Here is a 25,500-nt window from a genome sequence, read left to right as displayed (position 1 = left end):
TTGCATTGCATAGCAGAACAATAAACCTAGCCGTTCTTCATTTGAAAACCACATATTGATACAAAATAAAACAAGAAAGTAACAAGCAAAAAAGGAAAAAATATAAACTATTTTAGCAATTCGAACATATTAACAATATTAACATAAATAAAAACTGACGCAAAAGCTTGATGACTTTTGCAAAAATATTAGTTTTTTTTGGTAACCATGACAACGCAGACTGCAACTACTGTCACAGCCAACTAAATTGTGTTAAGTTTTCATTTAGTTTATTTAGTTCATATTAATTCATGTTCTTTTATCACTCGGTATTTTTTCTTTAGTTAAATTTAATGCCTTTGGTTGACTCACCTTGTTAAGGAAGTATTTTATTTGTTTAAATAATTTATTTTTTTTTTCTTGAATTTCAACTCCTCGTTTTGAGGCCTTAAACAGTGCGCGATTCATTCGAGCTCTAATCGTCAAACAGTTTAGAGTCGCGACTCAACACCGAAAAATCGCTAGCGTGAAAGTATAGATAATTCGTTAATCTCGGCCACCGATAATAAAAGGTAATGTAAAATCACAACAACGTTTTCCAAGTTTTTAGTTAATCTCATTAAGTGTTTACAGTTCACTAAATTTTTTATTTTTTATTTGAACTCAGCGCAATTAATCAACATTATTTTTGGTCACTTCGAACCGCATTTTTTGCTATTCACACTTTGGCCTTTTGAAAATTAACTTATAATTTTATAGAATAAACCGCCCAGTTAATTCAATCATATAGGCTTAAAAAGTACAATTAATTAGTTGATCAATTTTCTTCTCTTTTTCAATTTCAAAAATACATTGCATTGTTCATTGCATCTTTAGTTGGTTTGCAGATAGTTTAAATATCTATCGCAAACATTTCATCGCATTTTTCTTAACAAGAATTTATCAATTATCGTTTAAATCAACATAGGTCGTTTTTCAAGTTGAATTCTTTTGCAGGATTATATCTAAAGGTAAACAGTGTACATATTTTTTCCAACAGGTTTCATTTTTATATTGGTTTTAACAGGGTGTTACAAGTACATTCATTGGAGTTTTTTAATTGTTGCTTGTATTGTATACGCAACATCATTCTCGTTTTCTTATAGCCAGTCTAAAGTCGGTCTTGAGACTCCATTTCTTGCCTTAAAATTTTCTTCTGAATTCATTTAATTTCTTCTGTTTTCTTCGTTTTTTTTTCGGATATAGTAGGATTTCCGATAAACTGAAAAGAGCCAAAGTTCTTAGACAAACTGAATTTAATCGTCTATCGGATATTCTTAATATATCGAGAAATGCTAAAGAAGACACTTCCCAACGCATAATCTTTAAATTGAGTTATGATATTTTGGAATCAATTAGAATTGAGTTTTTCAAGCAGCATAACATTGTCATTAGTTGCATTCTAGATAATGAGGATCAATTCACCGAACAAGACGCGGTACGAAGTTCATTTGAGAAAGATTTTTGGTATATTAAATCGATTTATTTTGAGCTGTTTGGAGAATCATTGACTACAAATATTTCGTCTTCATCGTCTAGTAATCAGTCCCAAGTAACACTGCCAAAATAAGAGATTCCATCCTTTTCTAAAAATATTACACAGTTTGCAACTTTTAAAGATATGTTTGATGCCTTAATTCATAATAACAGTACTTTGCGTAACATAGAAAAATTTAATTGTCTTTTGAGTTTCTTACGTGGTCAGCCTCTGACCTTGATTCAGAAGTTACCGATGACAGATGTCAATTACACAACCGCTTATGAAATGCTAGTTAAGCGATATGAAAACCCTCGTTTAGTTGTGGCCACACACTGGGTAGCTATCGAAAATACCCCCAAACTCACAACTGAGAATCCTGCCGAGTTAAGATAACTTTTGGATACATTTTCTGATAATCTTACTGCATTAGGAAATCTTAACTTTCCTGTGGCTTCATGGGATTTCAGTTTGGTTCAGATGTTGCTTAAACGCTTACATGTTTCTATTGCTACTGAATTCGAATTGCAATATGATTCACATACTACTCCATCATTTCAACAGCTTACAACCTATCTACATAACCGTTGTACCGCTCTCGACAATGTTTGCTCAGCCCTTCATGGAAAGGATAAAAAATCATTTAAGAGAAAAGATCGCTTCTCAAATTCCAAGGTTGCTCTTCTAGGCACTGAGCAATCTAAATCTAGCAGTTGTGCTATTTGGAAAACAGCACATTCTGTTTATCGTTGTCCTATCCGCATGTTTGTCATAAATGTAGACAAAAACATCATACCTTACTTCATTTTGAGAGAAATTATTTTTTTGGTAGTAGCAGCAGTACTACCAAATACAAAAAAAGTATCCGCACTCTCATCAACCAGCTCCATTCACAATGATCAACCATCTAGCTTTCAGGCGGACTCCAGGTCTACCAATTCTTCGCATCTGGTAGCGAGTAGCCTTAACAATTATAATTCTAGTAATGTGCTGCTTTCTACAGCTCTCATGTTAGATGGATCAGGAACATTTCAGAAAATTAGAATATTGCTTGATTCTGGCTCGCAACTTCATTTTATCTCACAAAATTGTGTTAAACGTCTTGTACTTCCTATAAGACGCCTTGCTCCGTTCAAGGTATTGGAGAAGCTCATGTACAAAACTATGCAAAAAGTGTCTTCACCAAGATTCGACCTTGTAATAAATTCACTCCGAATTTTGATTTGGAAGCTGCAGTTCTTCCAAAAATTTGCGGGCTATTACCTAGTCATCCTATTTCTACCGCAAACTGGCCTCATTTAAGCAGCGCGTCCTTGGCTGACCCTTTCTATGATACTCCTAGCTCTCTCTATTGATGTATTAATAGGTGCTCCATTGTTTCCCTACATTTTACTGGAGGGTAGACTTACCGGTGACTATAATGAGCCAGTGGGAATTAACACTGTTTTTGGTTTTATATTGATGGGTAAAACGGTTTCCAACTCTTCACCTATCGCTACACAATCGCTTCTCTGTTATCAGGCATCAGTTAATGTAATAAAACTACGTATCGCAATCGGGATGGCCGATTTGTGGTTTCCTTGCCCTTCCGAGGTGATGAGCCTATTTTTTATGGAAGTAGAGAATTAGCTCTTCGCAATTTCTTATCGTTAGAACGCAGGTTACAGCAAAATCCGAAGCTTTATGCAGATTATGCTGCTTTTATAAAGGCATATTTAGATCAGAACCATATGGAATTAGTATCTTCAGATGTACTCCTAAAAAAGTCGTTCTATATTCCACATTACTGTGTTTTAAAGGATTCAAGTCACTACTAAGCTTCGTGTCGTATTCAATGCCTCTGCCAAACCATCAGATGGTATGTCACTTAATGATCATCTTCTGTCTGGCCCGAAATTTCAAGCTGACATTTTTGCGTTGCTTCTTGGTTTTAGAATTCATCGATTTGTTTTCCTAGCGGATATTCGTCAAATGTTTCGACAAATTATCGTTAACCCTGCCCACACTGATTATCACAGAATTGTTTGGCGCTTTTCTAAAGATCAACCTATAGCTGATTACCGCCTTCTCACAGTAACGTATGGACTAACATGCGCGCCTTATTTGGCTATCAAGTCATTGTTTGTTCTGGCTGAAGAGGAAAAGGATAATTTTCCTGAGGCCTCACAAATTATTTTAAATTCATTCTATGTTGATGATCTAACTGGAGATTTATAAACAATTGAAGATTCTAGAAAACTTCAAAAGGACTTAGTACTGATGCTGCAGAAAGGAGGATTTTTAGGCAAGGCTGATTTACCCCCTTCTTATTTGTATAATGAGGACATTTCACTGAATTTTGATTCAGAAAGTCCGCTAAAAGTTTTAGGCTAAAACTTTATTGGAACCATTCCTCTGACGTGTTTCAATTTTTCGATAACTCTGTGGATAGGGGTTGCACTAAACGCCTATTGTTATCTAATTTGGCAAAAATTTTTGACCCACTGGGCTTTCTTACACCTTTAACGTTTCTCGTCAAGTTTTTAATTCAGCGTTTGTGGAATTTAAAGTTGGATTGGGATGAAACGCCTCCAAATGATATTCTTAATATCATTTGTATATCTTAAAATCCGCCGCATCTGAAGGTATAACATGGCATTTTAACCCCCCCTCTGCGCCCCACTTTGGAGGATTGTGGGAGGCCGAAGTGAAATCTGTAAAAACTCATTTATACAGAGTCATTGGCATGCAGTGTTTGACCTATGAGGAGCTAAATACTGTATTGGTTCAGATTGAAGCCTTTCCTAACTCGCGACCTCTTACACCCTTTAGTAATAATCCCAATGATATGACTGCTCTAACCCCGGGTCATTTCCTGACCCTGGAACCTCTGGGTGTTCCTCCTGAATTGGATGTCACCTCACTTCCCGTTCGTCAATTGGATCGTTGGCAAATGCTTCAAAAAATGCACCAAGATTTTTGGCGTCGTTGGTCTGGTGAGTACTTGCATACGTTGCACCAACGTGCTAAGTGGCATAAATCCAGTGGTAATCTTTCATCAGGAACTTTAGTTTTAATTCGCAATGATTTGGCCCCTCCTCTGCATTGGTCAATGGGCCGCATAACTGAGGTACATCCAGGTTTAGATGGAATAGTGAGAGTTGTTACTGTTCGCACTAGTAATGGGACTTTAAAGCGACCTGTGGTGAAGCTCTGTCCTTTGCCACTTTCGGAAGACTGAAAAACGCAATGCATTTTGGTGGGCGGTATGTTAAGTTTTCATTTAATTTTCATTTAGTTTATTTAGTTCTTATTAATTCATGTTCTTATATCACTCGGTATTTTTTCTTTAGTTAAATTTAATGCCTTTGGTTGACTCACGTTGTTAAGGAAGTATTTCATTTGTTTAAATAATTTAATTTTTTTTCTTGAATTTCAACTCCTCGTTTTGAGGCCTTAAACAGTGCGCGATTCATTCGAGCTCTAATCGTCAAACAGTTTAGAGTCGCGACTCAACACCGAAAAATCGCTTGCGTGAAAGTGTAGATAATTCGTAAATCTCGACCACCGATAATAAAAGGTAAGGTCTCACAACAGCGTTTTCCAAGTTTTTAGTTAATCTCATTAAGTGTTTACAGTCCACTAAATTACCTTTTTTTTCCTTTTTTTTCATCGTGAGTTAACTAACTTTTTAATTTTATTTTTTATTTGAACTCGGCGCAATTAATCAACAAATTGAATGGATAATATCAATAAATATCATAATTTAAAACTAAATTTTTTATGATATATAGTTTAGGTTTTATCAGGTTTAACACAAATAACCCACTAATGGTTAATAAGCTTAAGCTTTTAATTAATTACTTTTTAAAACATGAGGCAAAAATAAACATTTAAAAGTATTTAGGTTTTTAGAAATTAAAAAAAAGTCAAATTCGCACTAAGGAAAATATCCTGATGATAGTTATTAATATGTTGAAACGCTGGGAAATATATGAATGATTACATATATACATTTTTAAATGGAATCAAAAATGCTTTCAAAATATGTTATAAAAATGAAGGTCCGTATTAAAAAAAAGAAGTTCATAGCCATTGCCAAGATACCAAACGTCATAAACAATATTAAAGGTGAAGTTTTGCGGAGCACAAAAGCTTATAAAACTTTGTAATTAAAAGTAAGTTTCTAAAACGAATAGTTTCGGAAATAATTATTAAAATAAAATTTGGCGTTTTTTTTTTGGATTGGACATTTGGATAAATCACTCTGTAATTTACGAACTAATAAACATTTTGCAACGCTATAAAAGGATTTAGCATAAGCATCAAAATTGTCAACTTTTTTCTAACTTAATCACCCTCGTATCTCCTATAGTTTCGGAAATAGCAATAGTCAGACATAGCAAATAGGACACCCTGCATAGTTTTTTGTTTACTTGCTGGCTCCCTAAAGCTGCCGTGTAGATCCTATTCTTTCCATTCCATTTTAAGTGTAATAATGTTTTTTTCTTTTGCAGGAGCTTTTTCTTTTGCAAGGTTTAACGAGGAATGTCACACAATCGAGGACTCTGATGGCCTTATATTGAGGTTATACATGGAGTTTAGGTAAGTAAACAATTTTTCGATTTCCTTATTATGGGCTTATTATATGTTCCTTATTCCTTTGCCTCATTCGCTTCTCGGAAAGTATATTGAAGAGTTAGGATGGTGCAGCCATTTTTTTAGTGTAGTTCTAATATACTTGTCTAATTTTTCTAGGTCCGTGTGTCCGTGTGTCGAAGATATATGTGATGACATTAAGAGCATAATAACCAGGCCTGTTAATACATTAGTAAAAAGCGATATAATATCTATTGAACCTAGGATATATAATCATCTTTGTCAAAATCATAACTAAAGGGTTGATACAAATTTTAATTATATTTAAATCATTATTTGGTTCCTTTTCTGTTTAAGGACCAAAAAGAACATTGTATATAAGAAACATTTTTTTGTGGTTTACTACATTTTTATGCTTGTACATATAATGGTTATTGACAAAAGGTTTTTACTTTTTGTCGCCGTGAGTATTATTAAAGTAATAGTGAGTAATATTAAAGTTTTAAACCTGAGTTTTATTTGATCCCACATCCAATTCACTCAACAAGAAGCATAAAAGATTTTTGGGTCACAAAAAAACAACAATTTCGAACAACACGTCAAATTAGATATACAGGGGGACGTATAATTATGCATTTACTGAAGTTCTGTCAATCACCTTCTCACCTCCAGCTAACCTCACTTTAATATGTCAAATGGGAATCCCCATCGTGTGGTTTATCGTAGTAAGCAGCGTAAAATTCTCTATTCAACGGTACCAAAAAAAATGAAATCGGTAAATGTGTAAGCAAATAGTTAGCGAAAATGTCTAGAAATAATGAATATTTTATTTACGCCAAACTTTGGTATTTTAAATGAATACTTTTAGTGTGGTACCTACATCATTTTAAAATTCTTACATTTTTTATAATAGATCATCAAAAAAAAATACAAGCAATTTAGAAGTTAAAATGTGTGGTAACAAACAGTACATTTAGTTCAAGCAAATTATTTATTTTTTTAAGTAAAGAATGTGTACCGTTATTTGCGAGAAAAAAGAGTGTCTTCAAATTTTTTGGCAAATATCTTTGCAGTCTTATAACTTTGTATGTGTATTTATTTCACTTATATTTTTTGCGAAACCTACCTAATAGGTACAAAAAAACACTGCAATACCTTACATTTTTAAGGTGTTTAAAAAGCAGGCGATTTATTATTGTTAAAACTGTCAGTTTGACGCGTGCAATTTTTCAATTTTAGTTAAAACAGTGAGTTAATAAAATGGTGTATACGCTAGCCGAAAGAATAGAAATAATTTTCCTTTATGGAGCTCAAGATCGGTGTGCTCGCAGAACCGCGAGAGCATTTCATGAAAGGTATCAAGATAAAAACGTGAACCATAAATACGTATTAGAATTGATACGAAAATTTGAAGAGACGGGATCGATTTGCAATAAGAAAGAATATGAAAATAGAGTTGTCGATGAAGCATGCCAAGTTGAAGTACTAGGACAATTTGCTATGGATCCAACTTTGTCTATACCAAAGGCCGCAAAACTAACAAATATTTCCACTGGTTCCATAAAGTTTTGGCTACATAAAGTTTTAAAAAAAAATAAGTTCTTTCCTTATAAAATTCATATTCTTCATGAACTCGGAGAAGATGATTTTGATAGGAGAATTCAATTTTGTAAAGTGATGTGCCAGCGAATTGACGACGATCCCCATTTATTGAAGAACATTTGCTTCAGTGACGAATCGACCTTTTTTTTAAATGGCCTGGTGAACAGACATAACTTTAGATACTGGGATAATGAAAATCCGCATGTTTTTCGGGAAGGCCATACCCAATATCTCCAAAAAATTAATGTTTGGGCAGGAATTTATGGGAATGAAATAATCGGGCCATTTTTTTTGGAAGAAAATTTGACTGGCGAAATTTATTTAAACCTTTTAGAAAATGCAATATACCCTTCCATCATCCAATCTATGGAAAATCAAGTAGATCAACATGGTGCTATATTATTGAATGAAAATAATATACATTTTTAGCAGGATAGAGCTCCCGCGCACTACACTTTGGTAGTTCGAGAGTGGCTTGATGAAAATTTTCGAAAAAAGTGGATTGGCAGACGTGGTGCAATCGAATGGCCTGCGCGGTCTCCGGACCTAACCCCACTAGACTTTTTTCTTTGGGGCTACTTAAAAAGCAAAGTTTATAAAACCCCACCTGAGAGTATTGGGAATTTAAAAAATAGAATATTTCAAGAATGCAGAGAAATTAGCGGGCAGACCCTTGCCAATGTTCGTAAGGAGTTTGAAAATAGGCTTTTTTATTGCCTTGCTAATAACGGCGCGCATTTTGAACATTTAATAAAATAAATTTGTTAAAATAATTAAATTTGTTTTTCTACCCTACCGATTTACACTTTAATTGCTTCTTGGTCAATCAATTTTATTTTTTTTTACAACCATTGATAGCATAATGAATGCCCTTTAAAATCACACCATGGGGTAGCCATTTGACATACCAAAGTTTGGCGTAAATAAAATATTCATTATTTTATAGACATTTTCGCTAACTATTTGCTTACACATTTATCGATTTCATTTTTTTTGGTACCGTTGAATAGACAATTTTACGCTCCTTACTATGATGTACCACACGATGGGGGTTCCCATTTGACATATTAAAGTGAGGTTAGCTGGAGGTGAGGAGGTGATTGACAGAACTTCAGTAAATGCATAATAAAACGTCCATCTGTATATCTAATTTGACGTGTTCTTCTTTTCTCAGAACTGACTTATTTATAAACTGGTCTATTATCTTGTTTAGTTTATTTTGTATGGCTGTTGTTAATTTTAACTTCTTATTTAATAGGGTCCTTTCTATTATCTATGTGATGAAATGTCAGAGTTATTAGGTTATTTAAGGTTATTAGGTTATTTACCATCACAGTTAATTCGGAAGTGATATTGAATTGTTTAACAGGAGGAAAAGATAAACAAGAGCTGAAACAAGCTAGTTTGATCTCTTACAATCTGTAAATTATATGATCTACGAATTCTTCCTGCGAAGATGCTACCTACCCTGCGAATCTAATATTTTGGTTGATAATCTGGAAAAAATAGGATTAAAACTTGAAATAAGAAGAGAACATTGGTTATGTTCTGAAGTAGTGCCAGTCATAAATAATCCTGTTGCATTAATTAATGTCTTATTGACAAACAGCAAGATGTTTTGGTGCACGATGATGACCTGGAAATACTATATTACGTGGAATAAAAAAAAATTAAAGACATGCCTTTATCTGGGATGATGTGATTAGGTATATTAGAAAACATGAATGATTTAAAAACATTTAAGGGGCATTTGTTAAGCTTTGTAAAGCCAACCTCAAACAAAAAAATGGTATTTCTTTTATTAAGTATTTAATTGGTCACATATCCTATAACTGTAGAGTAAAATGTTATCAAAACCAGAAACAAACTATTGTGTGACCGTAGTTATAACCCCTGAGTAGGGTTATGTCATAGATTCATAAATGAAAAATTATTTCGTTATTGTATAATCAAATATCAGGCGGATTTGCTAAGCCACCCTGTATAGGGCCCCTGAAATTAAACTACACTGTGAAACAATTTATTTATTAAATCAGGAAAATATTGGTTATGTACTATCGATAGTATCAAAATAATTACATACGGATGACCTATTCTAATTTATGTATTTCGATTTTTTCCAAAATACCCACGAAAAATAATTCTGAGTCAAGCTGTTCAACCAATCGCAAGAGTTTACAGACACTGCATTTATTAACCTTTTTGCCAATTTCAAAATTAAAGCATTTTTTATTCAGAACTCTTGGAAATTTTACATTCAAGTTAATACTTTTTAATGTTTCATGATTGCGTTGACATATCAAAAGTTTTCAAAGACTGTTAATATTATTTTTAGCATTTTCTGAAAAAAAATTCACGTCATAGATGGTTTTTTATCAATTAAATAAAATACCGACATTCCACCTTTTTTGATTAAATTTACTCAATTCACACACAACCGTTTTCAATTAAGTTTACTCAATTTTCGGTAGAATAATCCTGTTGAATTTAAATACAGTAATGCTCGGATATAATGAACCCTAAAAAATAATTTAAATTGGTTCGTTTTATCCGCGGTTCATTATAACTAGTAAAACGCAAATTATGTGCATCTATTTTGTGTACTAATATACAAAGTATCACTCTCAAAGTCTGTACAGTGTATCCGTAAGGTAGCAGATAAATTCAATAAAAATGAAATGGACGGTTTCTGAAAAAAATCCTTGAACCCGTCGATTTTAATATTTGGTTTAGGGTTTTTCTACATGAAAATTAAATATACATACAATTAAATATAAAAAAAAAAAAAGATCTGAGGTCATCAATATGTTTTTTAAATGGAAACCACAATGTTTTAATGCAGAATCAGAAAGAACGTATTTTTTTTACAAAGGATATGGTACAAATGAATAGTGGTTACATAAGCAATTTTGAACGAAAAATGTTGATAAAATATAAAATTAAAGAAATACCTATCTAAATTAAATGTTCTAATTGAGTACCGTTAACAACCTGACAATAACCAAGGCGATTTAAAAATTCTTTTTGAACGTTGTCAATGACACCTGGAGTAATATTTCTAATTTCCTGGCGTATTTCTTCTTTTCAGTCTTCTAAGCTCGCTGGTTTAGTTACATACACTTTACTTTTTAAGTATCCCCATAAAAAGTAATCGAGGGGAGTTCAATCTGGCGATCTGGGTGACCATTCAATGAACCCTCGTTTACCTATCCCACGATTTGGAAAAACTTCATCTAGATAATAGCAAACGTGTAAAGCATAGTGCGGGACTCCATCTTGATGAAAAAAAACTATCACGTTGGTGTATGTCGGGTTCTTACAAATCCTCACCATTGAGGGTGTCATGAAAAAAGTAAGGTCCTAAAACTCTTCTTTCCACTATACCGCACCCCACATTGACTTTTTGAGGGTGTTGTGTATGACATTCTGTCACAGTCTAACACAGTCAAGTCACTCGACCCTTTTCGACTAACCATCCGCACCTGCCGACGCCGCCCCTCTCGTCTATCAGAGTTTATCGATCCCCCGCATGCGGGGGATTTATACCGGTTCGTCGACGAAATGTGGTTATAGGGTTGACTCGGTTCAGTTTATTTTCGACGTTTACCGAGTGTGTCAATATTTTTTGCTTTTGTGAATTTAATATTCTGTCATTTGGTGCTAGTTTTACGGACTTTTACTTTAATATAATCTATATTAATAGCAGTTGTTTGGTAATGGCTTCTCACGGACAATATTGCTGTGTTGAATCTTGCAATAAACTTTTTTCCACCTTAAAAGTCATCGGAAAAGTAAAAAATAGAAAAACAAACAAAATAATAGAAAAAGATGTAACCAAAACATTAAGATTTATTTATGGCTGGAGGTTGCCCATATCATCAACAATAAAATTATGGGAGGTATTGAAATCTAAGGGTTACACATTTTTATTAACACGAAACCTTAACCAAGATTGTCTGGAAAATTATTTTGGACAAATCAGGAATGCTTGTGGAAATGCTAAAAATCCAACTCCCATTCAGTTTTGTAGGGCTTTTAAAAAGCTCTTTGCTTTAAGGTATTGTGATGAAAAGGAAGGTTCCAATTGTTTAGCGGATGTAAGTGATATATTACTCACTATAACTCCAGATTTAGTAAAACAAGTATCGGTTTTAAATCCAACAAAAAATTATACACCAGTTTTAAATATCGACAGCAAATATTATTAAAATTTACATAGAGAAGAAGGCAACGCACTAGTGTATGTAGGTGGATATTTATTACGAAAATTTAGTTTTAAACATAGTTGTGATATTTGTATTAATTTTTGCAGAGGTGATGATGTGCATGATAAATCTACAATTTTTTGTAAAAAAAAAAGCCTACGAGGGTAGTCAGGGACGATTTGGAGGATTAACTGTACCCCCAAAGAGCTTCAATAAATACATAATCTTACTAGAGGATGTTTTTACGAAAAAATTTAATAATATTTGTGTAAAAGATAATGCAGGCATTTATTTAAAAGAAGAATGTGCAAAAATACCATTTTCACACCCTTGTTCGAGTTTTCCTTTGGACTATATGTTAGCTTTATTTACAAGAGTAAGAATCTATTATACACTAAAGTTTGCAAATAGAGAAATAACTAAAACTAGAACAGGAAATAAGAAGGAAAACACGAAGCTGAAAATACTGCAAAATTTATAATTATTGTACAAATGTTTTTTGGATTAGAATAAGACTTAAAATTATACTCGTATGTACATAGTTCCTCTAAATAAATATGTATTGTTTATAATTTAATATTTTTTACTGTGTAATAGAATAGTAAGTGTGCATTGTAATGCAATTACGATTATTAACAAATAAGAAATATATGCATATATCTACATATAAATCAAGTGTTTTTTTTTATTTTCCTTTTTGCAGTTTCCCACTAATTACATGTGTTTTGATCAGCCAACTGTGATTCAACAAATTAATATTCCATTGTTTATTTAATGTGTCACAATGAATAAGCGTCAAAACTCATCAAAATATTTTAAAATAAAAAAACCTCGATTTTACCCAATAATATTATTAAACTTAATACTTTCCTTATTGCCCCCCGTAAACGCATTTCTAATGTGAACTTTGTGGACGGACTTGTATCCTGTCATGCGAGGGGTGCCGGCGTAGTTTACAAGTGATTTTCAGGATCGACAATTCTGTCTGTTCGCATGGCCGTTTAGAGTAATGTTGCCAGAAAATAATACATAAAAAATAATAAATAATACATAATGTTGCCAGAAAATATTATCCGTTTTATAATATTATTGCTATCATTACATAATTGCTGCATTTGCTCCCAAAATTCATTTCGGCGATCAAAATGATCATCTTCCCATAGCTCTTGAAGTAAGAGCTCTCAAGTATAGCTCTTGATATTTTATAAGGGTGGAACTTTGTTTTTTTCAATACTTCATGCATAGTAGATCGCGATAAATTAACATTAGAAGCCGTGCCTGTGATTGTGGCTTTGGGATTATCTTGGGCCGTTAACAGAACGTTAAGCTCATATTCTTCAGTTATTGAACCCCGACCAACTTCTTGAGTATCCCGAACATGTCCGAATTCACGAAACTTTAATAGGCGACTGATCAGGATAAGTTGTATTAAACAACTGGACCACCTCCTTTTGAGTACGCGACATATCTCTGAAATCGATCATGCACAAGATTTTGATTGTTCCACGTTCGGTTAATTTTCTCATATTTCATACAATAACAGTAGGTAATAAAGTGTAGTTACTAATAAAACGCAAGATGACACTGCTTTCGCCTCTCAAAAAGAATAAACACCAGTTGCAAATGTAAAAATACTTCAAATAGTTGCACCAAAATACATTCACTTTTTGACACTGACAACAACAGCGAAACGTATTTCTTTAATTTTACATTTTATCATCATTATTCATTCAAAATTGCTTATGTAACCGCTATTCATTTGTACCATATTCTTTGTAAAAATGCATTTTTTCTGGTTCTGCATTAAAAAATTGTAGTTTCCGTTTAAAAAACATATTGACGACGTCATATCTTTTTTTGAATCACCCTGTATATTTAATTTCCACATAGAAAAACCCTATACTCAATATTAAAATCGACGGGTTCGAGCATTTTTTCAGAAACGGTTCATTTCATTTTTTATTGAATTTATCCGCTACTTTACGGATGCACTGAATATCGAAACACATACTATCAAACACTAATATGTCTAAATTCTAAATGTGCAACATAATGTAGATACATTTTTCAGTTTATACATATGTATTTAATGAGAAATTAAATTTTAATAGATTGTTTTTTATTATTTTTTATCACCTAAATTTAATTGTTATCAGTAATTTTTGATTGAGTAATATTCGTGTTACAAAAATAAATGTTGTTTATATAGCTTTCAAGAATATAAAAAGACCATATATACTCAGGTACTTGTGTGTGTACTTCGTGACTTCAAAAAATTACGGATTTCTGAGATTTTTATTTTTATTTCAGGAACGGTTGCCACACCTATCTTACTATTTTTAATAGAATCATCTTTATAAAGTCCTTTCTCCTCTTAATGAACCATATTTTAAGTTACTGCCTCCACAATTTTATGTTCCTTTAAAATTTCTCTTGTAACCATATCATTATCGATTTCCATCATATATTCGCTAAAATTGAAATTAGGGAATTTTTTCTTAAGTTGTTCGTCCACTAAATTTTTCATGTCCATATCTCAATCAGGTTTCGGTTCTTCTAACTGATGCTTTTTCAACCATTCATTCAGTGGTATGTCATGATCTTAGTCATATTAAAACTCCTTTCTTAAAAATCCCTCATGCTTAAAGCAGTTCGCAGTAGTTTTCTTGCAATTATGGCATCTAAAAGGTCTATAGAGAAATTTTTGTTTGCGTCCATTGCATTTAATATTTGTATAAGAAGAATTTTTCTGTAATTACATTTTAGAGAATGAAGAATTATTCCTTGGTCCATAGGCTGGAGTTTTTAACTCCTGTTCGACAGTGTGAATATACAAAAAGTTCGTTATGAAAGGAAAAAAATATTCTAGATCGGCAGAAAAAGGTCCGCTATAAATTGGTGAATTATAGGCGAAGTTGACTGTAGTTAGTAATATAGTTAAATATTGAAAACATCTTGTCGGACTTGCATTGTCTTATTTATTTAATGTAACACGACGTTTCGGTTGGTAAGTATCTCCAACCGTTATCAAGTGTAAACTGACAGCAAACTACTATTCTATAGGCTTATATACTAGATGTGTACAGCGATGTGGAAAGGAAAGTCATTGTGAAAAGAGTTGGGGGGGAGGAGGACACGCCTCTCTCTAGATCCTACACTGTCCTGAGAGTAGAGGCTTCCAGATGTTGGGTATATCGACGCTTGGCTGGCTGAAGATCCCCTGTGATCTTCTGTGAAATGAAAGCTGCCTCTACGAACTTCCTCTTCCGCCAGTGCTGTTCCTTAAGCAGAATCTTGGCTTCTGACCAGTGGATATTGTGTCCATTATGCCACGCGTGCTCTGCTATTCCGGATTTGGAAACCTCTCCTCTTTGGGTCCAGCTGCGATGTTCCTTCGCTCTGATTTCTAGAGGGCGCTTTGTTTCACTTATGTATGAGTCACCGCACTCACATGGGATCCGGTAGACGCAATTTTTGGTATCCAACAGGCCATCTGGTTTGGTCTTTGATACCACGCTTCTGATAGTGTTGCTAGATCTAAAGGCAGTTCTAATATTGTACTTGCTGGCAATGCGTCGGATTTGTTCCGATGTACCCCTAATGTAAGGTATGGGTAGAAGTCTGGTTGTCGTGGTGGCCTCGTCTCTGATTTGATTTGGACGCGTCCTTTGGATGGTCCTACTTATTAGCTTCTTTGGATATCCATTCTGTTGTAGGTCTTTGTAGATGGTATCCACTTCAGTCTTGAGATCCTTGTCGTTTCTACAGATGGTTCGAGCTCTATTGTAGAGGGATCTTAAGGAGCCCTTCTTTGGTGGTTGCAGGATGGTTGGACTCATAGTGAAGATACTGGCCCGTGTGTGTTGGTTTTCTATAAACTGAAGTTCGTAGATTTCCACCGACCTTTTTAACGAGGACATCTAGGAAAGGTAGAGCTGAGTCCTTCTCTGTCTCCATCGTGAACTTTATTATTGGTCTGACGCTGTTGAGGTGAAGCAGAAACTCCTGAAGTGCTTTTTCCTCTTTGTCCCAGATGATGAAGGTGTCGTCCACATATCGAAGCCAGAGCTTGGGTTTGCAATGGGAGGCATCTATTGCATGTTCCTCGAACCATTCCATAAAGATGTTTGCTACTACTAGGGAAAGAGATGAACCCATCGGTAGTCCTTCGTCTTGGGCGTAGAATCTATCCTTGACCTGAAAGTAAGAATTACGAAGACAGATCTCCTAAAGTTCTATCACCCCGTCCAGAGGCAGTGTGGTCCGAGTTGAGAAAGCTGCATCCTTGCTTAGTTTGTCTCGGATGATGTTAAGAGACTCGCCTATGGGTACATTGGTGTAGAGACTTTCGAAATCAAAACTCATCAATCTGTCATTGGTCTCGACTTCGATCCCTCCAAGAAGGTCTACAAAGTGGGCAGAGTTTCGAACAAAAGACGCTGCATTTCCCTGGATCGGTCTAATGATCTCCAAAAGGTATTTCGAGAGTTCTGATGTCGGCGAATTTCTAGAGCTCGTGATGGGCCGCAGAGGCATTTTCTCCTTCTACCCAACATCTGGAAGCCTCTACTCTCAGGACAGTGTAGGATCTAGAGAGAGGCGTGTCCTCCTCCCCCCCAACTCTTTTCACAATGACTTTCCTTTCCACATCGCTGTACACATCTAGTATATAAGCCTATAGAATAGTAGTTTGCTGTCAGTTTACACTTGATAACGGTTGGAGATACTTACCAACCGAAACGTCGTGTTACATTAAATAAATAAGACAATGCAAGTCCGACAAGATGTTTTCACTGTACCATTGTCTACCACCTTCAAAAACATAGTTAAATATAACGTTTGCTGTTCTCAGAATAGTCTAAAATTTGAGGTAATAGTCTAATTTTGTCTAGAGTGATAGTATAATTTTGCCTGGATCTAACATTGGTAAATTTATCATACTAAATTTGAAAAAATAATTCTGAATATAATTCGCGGAGATTCCCGGCATCTGCGATAACATTGAAAAAATAACAGCACTTGTCAGTATATATAAAAGTACGTTTAAATGACCTTAAAATTTATAGAACGTTTAATAAATACACAGTTTTGCGATTAACTGAAATGATTGATTAAAACATGTCCAGTACTTGTTTAGCATATAATATTTCAAATTTTATTTTATCGCCTACTTTTCATCGAGTACTTTTTTATAATGTGTACAAACAAAATTCTTGAAGTAATGGAAAATGAATAATAAAAGTAAATGATCGCTCTTGCTGATTTAATAACCATTTAAAAAAAATTACCTTGACCTTCAAAATAGACCTGTAGATCCTATGCAACAGTACTAAAAGAGGATTTATCTGCCTGAATAACTTATATCTAAAACACTCATTTACAGGTTAAGTCTTTTGAGAGAAATCGAGATACATTGTAATAAAAAGAATTACCCTGTATAATAAAAAAAAAGATTCTATTAATAAATTCATATACCTGTTCAAATGTCGTTATTGGAATTGTATAATTAATAGTTTATTTATTTTTAACTTAATATAAAAAATCCAAGTCACCTTTTTTGTTAAAAAAAAAGATTTCATAAAAAATTGGTCTAATAACATTTAGCATATTCCATTCAAACAAGCTCTGTTTTCTGATTCTGTTTTGAGTGTATTAAATATATATTATTTATTTGCCTACTTACTAATTTAAATTTATAAAAATGTATATGAAATATCCCATTTTGTCTCTAAACTTTTTATAATGAAACTGGATATTGCATCTACTTCGATTTAATAAGTAAAAGTCTACAGTGCTTTCAAAAATAAACATTTATTTTGTATTTGTATAGTAACTTGACCGGTCTCCTAAAATGTTTTATACATTATTTACTTCTTAATTAGATTCATCGATGACATGACTTACATAGTCACGTACTAAAGTAAAATATTGATAGAATTTGTTTATTTTTACTAATTTATTATCGTATCACTTTATACTTAAATAACTTCTGATAAAACCTTATTGTGGTTATGAAAAATAAGATACAAAGAAACTAAAGTACATATGTTTATAGATAAGGGGCGCTTAAATCTAATCGGTAATTTCAACGATTCGCTGACCTTTGGTTTGTTCTAAACTGTTTGTCTATCCGATATGTCTCATCATTTTTTAGATGTGCTTCGATATCTTTAAAATATAATATGTTTAATAATAACGATTTATGAACCTTGGTATCACTTTAAAAAAATATTGGATAAGATAACACCAAATAAAAGGCCGTTATTATGATAAAAACAAAACACTTTAAAGTTATTGTATAGTCTGTATTAGTGCATCAGTGCGTTAACATTAATTTTAAAAAGAGTCCCACTAAGGTAAGCATTACAATGGACCCTTATTTATATATATTTTTTTATAATGTTGAAGAAAAATGCATGGATTATCAAAATATATATAGTTAATTTTTTAATATTTTTTTGTCGAAAGCTTCTTTATTAGATGTTAAATTTGTGTATATAAAGCAATATTATCAATTAGCAGTTGAAAATAAATTTTATTCTTTGTCATGTTATTCACATTCATAAGCAATAAAAGCTTTCTTTCAGAGTAGATTTTTTTCGCGCCCACTTGTTTTATCGTATATATATATTAACCTCTGCTTCTTCCTGTATGATAAATTTATTTGCGTTATTATTAAATATCCTTTTATAAAAGTTAAACCCTTTATATAAATTCCAGTTTAAACATTTGGAACTTTTTTTTATTTAGATAAAAAAGTAAAACCTTATCCCATTTTTTTTAACTTTATATACTTTCAATATCTTATAAGAATCTTTGGTGTGATACTCAAATTACAAAATTCTTAATTTTATTCTCGACATATGTGCCTCAGCATCTTCGGGAGAAGATTACACCAGTTTTAATTTTAAACCGTTGGCGAAACGGTTAATTGGTTAAAGTTAAATTAGTTAAGTGTTTTTGATATCAAAAAAGGCCGTATATAGAGCCATCATGTCAAAGTTAAAAAGGTTTTTTTATTATCATACGATAAATTAAAATACAATAAAAATAATTCATGCTAAAGGTAATCTGATTCTGGCTTTGTTCGGCTAGCAAAGCAGTAACATTTTCTACAATTCCCCGAAGAAAAGTGAATCAAATTCGAAAAACTGTTTCTAAGAGTATTTCTAATAATTCTTAATGATTCTAATAAACCGATTGTGGAAAAAAACCTGGAATCCTTAATATAAATAAAATTTTTAGATCTCTTTCAGATTTACATTAAGAAGATAACATTACATATACAGTAAGTATTTCAACAGTGGTAGAGGCCAAAGTTACCTTTTTTTAAATGGAATGGAATATTTTTTTATGCATTCCGATTCTACTCATAATTTCAACACAACTTCATGCAACATATGCTATACCTAACTTCAACAAAAAACATGCCAATACTAACCCATAAAAATAGAAACGATACAAAAAAAAGTATTTAAACAATAAGCCAATTAATTAAATGCTGAGAATGGCTCCCTTGAACGGTTTGACGGTGCCAAATTGTAGTAAAAAACATTTGCTACCTTTTGTAATATAACGAGAGTTATTAATTCACATTCTGCTCTAATTCTGTCTTGCAATATGTTCCTATTTTCCAGCTTTATCGCATAAACTTCTTACTGGCCATCTTGCTTCTTTCCGGGGCTTCTTGCTGGCCATTCAATTTCACCTCTTTTGCTAATCCAATGTTTTGGAAAAGTTGTCTCAAAGAATCTTACCTCATTAACTCGATGATAACAAATAAGTAAGGGCGCTATTTGATTAAAATTAGCATTGGCATATGTCCACTTATTTCTGGTATTCCAGTAAATCCTAATATCAGGTGGCATTTAAATTATCCGCAATAAAAAAATAGACCTATTATGCTATTACCAATTATACCTGCTATTTACCTTTTCAGGATACTGGGTGTGTATTTCACACATCCAGTGCGAATTCTCATCTAATCAATATCTGTAAATATGTCGATTCACTGTGTCATTCATCATAAATGTCAATTAATCAGGAAAAATCATGTTTCAATTTAAAAGTTTAAAAGTAACTAATAAAATTTTTATTGATCAAGTACTTTTTTAAACTATGCTCTTTTAAGCTAGTAAAATAAGGTATATATACCATTCCGTCCAAAAAAAGGTGAGTTTGGTCTATACTACGGTTGTGATGACTCCTGTATATGCAAAGTTATCTTCCGAGTCCACAAATTATTTGTGCTTGCTTTTGTTAATACGTTGTACTATCCTATATTACTGTGTTCTATCACTACTTTTCATGACCTTCTCTGAAATCTGCCCTGCTTATAGATGAAAGATGTAGGATACATTTATACCTGTGGATGTAATCACAGGCACACACAAAATTCTTAAACTATATCATAAAAATAATAATGAGAAAAAAACTTATATAATTTTATTTATTTATATTTTAAATTCTATTAAAACTATAATGAAACATTTTGATTTTTTTTTGCTTCACCTGTATGAAAATAGATTTTCTTCTTCTTTATATAAAAATTATTTTAATAAATTAATGATATTGAAAAGCTAACTACCATTAATTTGTTAAAACTGCGTTAATAGAAAATAAATGTTCATACAAATAACCATTTTAATAGAATGAATAAGTTAATTTGAAAAACAAGTACTTCAAGACTTCTTTGTAATTTCTAATCTGTTACTATTTTAAGGAAAAAATTGCAGCCTTTCTATGTTATTTTTAGAAAACACAAATTTATATAAAATAAACTGTATTAGCGTTTTATTAATAACTTAATAAAATAATTGGATATAATAATAATTATTCTCAACTAAAGGCTCCCAACTCAATCACTTGCCCAAATATTGATATATGTATAACTATAGTTTAATTAATAAAATCAATTATAAAAAAAGATATTAATTTTATATAACGGCATGCGACAATATAACTAGTACTGAAATGCGTGTGCATCAAATTTGTATGTGTCATGCGTCATGTGCCATGTTGTACTATTTTCGGTCATAAGAAAAAGGTCGCGAAAACGATCCAAGCTTAAACTCAGTTGCCAACACTTTTAGGCTTTAGTTTATGAAGCAGCTTCTGAGTAACAGCGTTATGTTAGCAGTTGTTGATAAGTTTTGTAGTACACTTCCGCCTCATCCTTCACCCAGTCAACACGTAGTCGTTCTTTCCTTTCCTATCTTTTGAAACCCTTTCCTGCCCTCTGCCCTTTGCCAGTGGTATCCTATTCACGCCGATAGCCAGGCCGGATGATGCATCGTGGAGGAAGCGTCACCGTGCATTTCAGTATTAAAAATTGTCAAAATATCGATTCGGGGAACAGGGTACATACCCGACGGTTTTCCCGAATCTCCAAATCGTGCTTACAGATTGCCTCGTAGCAGAGGCCATTGAAACTAGTAAGTCCAAGTTTTGTAGTACGCGAAGTGTGCTTTACCAACACACCACCAATATAAAGAAATGCGGGTTGCCTTGTTAATGCGAAGACATTTTGACCCTCTACTAAAGGCGCAATAACGAACTTATAAATATACCTGGACTGCCAATTCAATGAAAAGTAAATGACCACTACTAGGGGGCCGCCATTCTGCGTGATTGTATCCTTTCGATATTGGTCACTCTGACAAATTTTAGTTAAGCCAACTGTGGGGAAACAAAACAATTAAAGTTTTTGAGAGGTTATGTTTACAAAAATACAAAATAGAAAGTTACACATAGGTAAGAATTTAAGATAGTTGCGTTAGATCTGTGATTTTTCTGGTACTTCTTGAAGAATTGAAAATTTATGAAAGGAAGTAATCCTCACCTAAAATGAGACAAAGTTTTAATCAACTTGGAATAGATGTATGCATTTTAAAATATTTGTTTTATCATTCTGATAATCTTAAATCTTATAAATCCTAATACCATAAAAATCATGATATTCATTTAAATTTTTGCTTATATTTACTTAACAAATTCAGTTAAAAACACTTATTTTCTTTCTATTTTCACTATTACGAGATTTACTTTTCTTCCATGTACAGTGTTTTCACATTAATAGGTACAACTATCTATAAGAATCAAAATATGGATGATTTTATGAGGGTTTGTAATTATAAAGGGTTTATATAGTAAAAATATATTATTCTGTCAACAACTCAATATATTTTTCTATTATAAACCACAGAACACAAATATATACTTATAAACAACACCGACGGACAATTCACAATAATTCGGTTTTGAGAAACTGAGCCAAATACCTTTAAATAAAGATGGTGATACATTATTTACGTATTAAATAAGGAGAAAGATACATCGCCTGTTCCAGACGATATACCGAAGCGTCGTCTACAAATCGCCAAAAACTAGGCAATCCGCTATACTCCCACGTCAAACGTCAGCGTCGTGAACTTCATTACCGTTATTTCATATATTTTTTAAAAATTATGACACTAATTGACACTAATTAAAAATTATCAACACTAAAAATTTTCAGAGTGACCAACATCAAAAGGACACAATCACTATAAAAATGGCGGCCACCATGCAGTGGTCATTTTTGGATATCGTGGCCATATTATGCTAATAGTCCAGGTATATTTGTAAGTTCGTGGCAATAATTCATATTAAATATGACATTTGTAAGCCATAACTATTGGCAACCCGTCTAAACAATCAAATGTGAAAGAAGGTGTGGTCACCTCCGGTATCACATTTGAATTCAATAAAACACGGGAAATTCGAATTCTAAGATGGGCCCAACTTGAAAAAAAGACTAAATGTCACAACCTACGGGTACTCCATTTGAGTAAAACAGATTATCATCAACACTTGTCCTTTCCTACAAATTTCTTTTTAGATTTTTATGTTACAAAAAATATAAAAATTTTCACAAAAAGAAACAAATTTCCCTTATACAAGTCTATTTTATCCAAGCAGAACACCAGCTGACTGCAATTTTGTGAAGTTTTCCCTAAATTGGGCAAATATTTATAGAAGATAACCTGCAATTTTAACTTGAAACTAAAATAATTAAAAAGCCTTTATATCATTAAACAACCTTTTCTACTTCAAAAAATTTCCTCGGATAATGATATACACATATATTACAAAACATAATATTTCTTCAGTAATAAAGTCTATTTAAATTACAGATAAAAAAATAATACACAACTCTATGATTTTGTGTACATAAAAATATATTAATTATTCATCTAGAAAATAAAAATTCAAGAATTTAAGTATTCTTATACAATATATAATTAACATTGTTAATTTATAATACAATATAAATTCTTATATAATAATAATAGGCTTGGACATATTCTGTTTGTATACCCAAAACTGCAATAAATAAATAATTAGTTCAATAATAAAAAAGGTTGAAAATAGTAAGTTTGTCTAAACTTCTAAATAGAACAAAGAGCATAAAAAACCGAAAATTTTAGTTTAGACTAGGTCTAGTTAGACTTGAAAGAAGCAATATATGCTCTTTTATTTTTCAGATGTAACCCCAATTTAAATAACTGGCTCATGTTGGATTTATGGGCGTTATACATTGCTTTTCAATATATAACAACAATTTCCTGCTCAGGAGTTAAGCTAATTCTTGAAAGACCAGCATTAGAAAGAATGCCTTTTGTATGCTCTAAGACAAAAGAATATTTATCAATAAAATTTGTTAAATTATTGGAACAAACTCTGATAGAATTGATGGTGAACTAACGAATAATTAAAAAATTGATACATTTTAAAAACAAAGACTGGTTAACTTTCATGCTTTTTCCACTCATGTAGCCCCATGACTAAAAAATTTACACTAATCAAAACTTATGCCTTTTTATGCCCTAATTCTAAAAATAACTTAATATAAAAAATAATAAAACAAAAAAAATAAAACCTGAAACTAAAACTTACGGTAAATTGAAAGTCGTTAGGGTCAGCAAATTTTTCAGGCGACGCCTTCCTAAAACTGAAAATAAAAAAGTCAACATCAAAACTATCAAAAGTGTCACTAACATCACTACTGTCAGTTGGGGCTGTTTGCCAACGTAAAGGACACATCGATCGATCGCTCCATCGAATGTTCAAGAATATTGATGGGTTTGCATACAAAATTCAGACCGGACACCGTCTAAGTGCAGCTGATAAGAATGTAAGAGTCAACTACTTGTACTACGCGTTCTTCTCGAATATTAAACCATAATCATTTAAATGGATCCATTAACAAGCAGTCAACAGTGTGCTGTATGCGCACATGGTATATTGGGCGTGTATTTCATTGAAGCAACGATGGAACGCCGTTAACTGTTAATAAGGAGTGCTTCCGAGAACAGCTTATTAAACCATTTGTACATCATCTTCAGCGCTTTTGTCGTACCAGGAACCAACCACTTAATCAACAATGGTTTCAGTAGGATGACTAAAATTCAAGATTTTTTTGTGGGACCATCGTTCACAGACATGATTGAGAATCTTCGTGAACGCTATGAAATATGTTTGAGACTAAACGGACGGAATCTTGAACATCTGTTTTATCGGGAACGTTGTCGTGAATAATATTTGCAAGGCTGTATCATGTATACTAAATATATAAATAATAACAACCATTTTAATCGTAGCCGATCGATAGTTCTAGCCTGGACACTTATCCCCGCTTCCATCGATACCTCACAACAGAAGCCGAAATCATGCGAGGCGACGACCGCATCGCGATGGCAAAAATTCCGCGCTGGGGCAGATATTTTGCGTTGATTCGAAATAATATTTTACTGCAGTTATTATTGTAGTTTATAGTAAGATTACGCATTTAAAATTTTAAACTATCAAACTATTTTGATACTCGCTTTGAGTTTTAAAAAGAATAAAAATTCGGTATTTAAATTAGGTGGGTAAATTAACAATTTTATTTTTAACTTACATTTTACAATCTTAATTTTATTTAGAATAATGCCTACCTCTTACTGCATTCCTGTTAAAGCTCAGAAAAAATTAAAATGGAGTTAAAATTTTTTTTTTTATTATCTACGGAATCATTAAACTTTTCGATTTTTTAAATAAGCAACAAAAATTTGGCGTAGCTACCTACCTAAATTTGTTTTCGGCATTAACATTTTTACGTAAAAGTAATACAGCAATGCAAAAACTTTCCCATAGCAACCAAGATAACCCACAAAAGTGTCAAGAATAAAAATTTTGTAAATTTGTTTTTTTTTTCAATAATCTTTAAAACCACATAAAATATAATATATATATTTTTTTATATGGCATATTCTTTTACAAGTAAATAATGTGCAACTTTGGGGTAAATTATCATTTTTCGTATTTTGAGGGTAGACGAATTTGAAACACCGTTTATGTATATTTTTCCAATAAAATAAATAATAAAAAAAATTTATTATCTTGTAAAATGTAAAAATTATTAGGTCCCGCGGTATCTCTACTTAGTCGTTCCACTGTACGGCGTGCGCCACCAAATCTCGGCTTCAATTTTGACGCCACGAAACCAGTGTCACGGCTAGAACTCTCGATCGGCTACGTTTTAATATTAATTTCAGTACTGTTTATTTTGCCGCATACCGTATGAATAAGAAATTGACA

General features: G+C 32.5%; 2 protein-coding genes across 3 annotated transcripts in view; both read left to right on the top strand.

Annotated features, from left to right (window-relative positions):
* Positions 1 to 6,580, top strand: part of LOC126746296 (serine/threonine-protein kinase 26) — a 231,244-nt gene extending 224,664 nt beyond the window's left edge. For both annotated transcript variants that reach the window (XR_007663854.1, XR_007663855.1), the window contains 2 exons: positions 5,992 to 6,079; positions 6,233 to 6,580. The gene's annotated coding sequence lies outside the window, so the exon portion shown is untranslated. The remainder of the gene's footprint in view (positions 1 to 5,991; positions 6,080 to 6,232) is intronic.
* An 11,489-nt stretch (positions 6,581 to 18,069) lies between these two features.
* Positions 18,070 to 25,500, top strand: part of LOC126746299 (alpha-tocopherol transfer protein-like) — a 23,272-nt gene continuing 15,841 nt past the window's right edge. Inside the window, exon 1 of the mRNA XM_050454474.1 lies at positions 18,070 to 18,236. The gene's annotated coding sequence lies outside the window, so the exon portion shown is untranslated. The remainder of the gene's footprint in view (positions 18,237 to 25,500) is intronic.

The sequence above is a fragment of the Anthonomus grandis genome, chromosome 17 (genome assembly GCF_022605725.1).
Source record: "Anthonomus grandis grandis chromosome 17, icAntGran1.3, whole genome shotgun sequence".
NCBI lineage: Eukaryota > Metazoa > Arthropoda > Insecta > Coleoptera > Curculionidae > Anthonomus > Anthonomus grandis.
The sequence above is the reverse complement of the archived record's forward strand: the minus strand, read 5'-3'. Positions and strand labels throughout refer to the sequence as shown.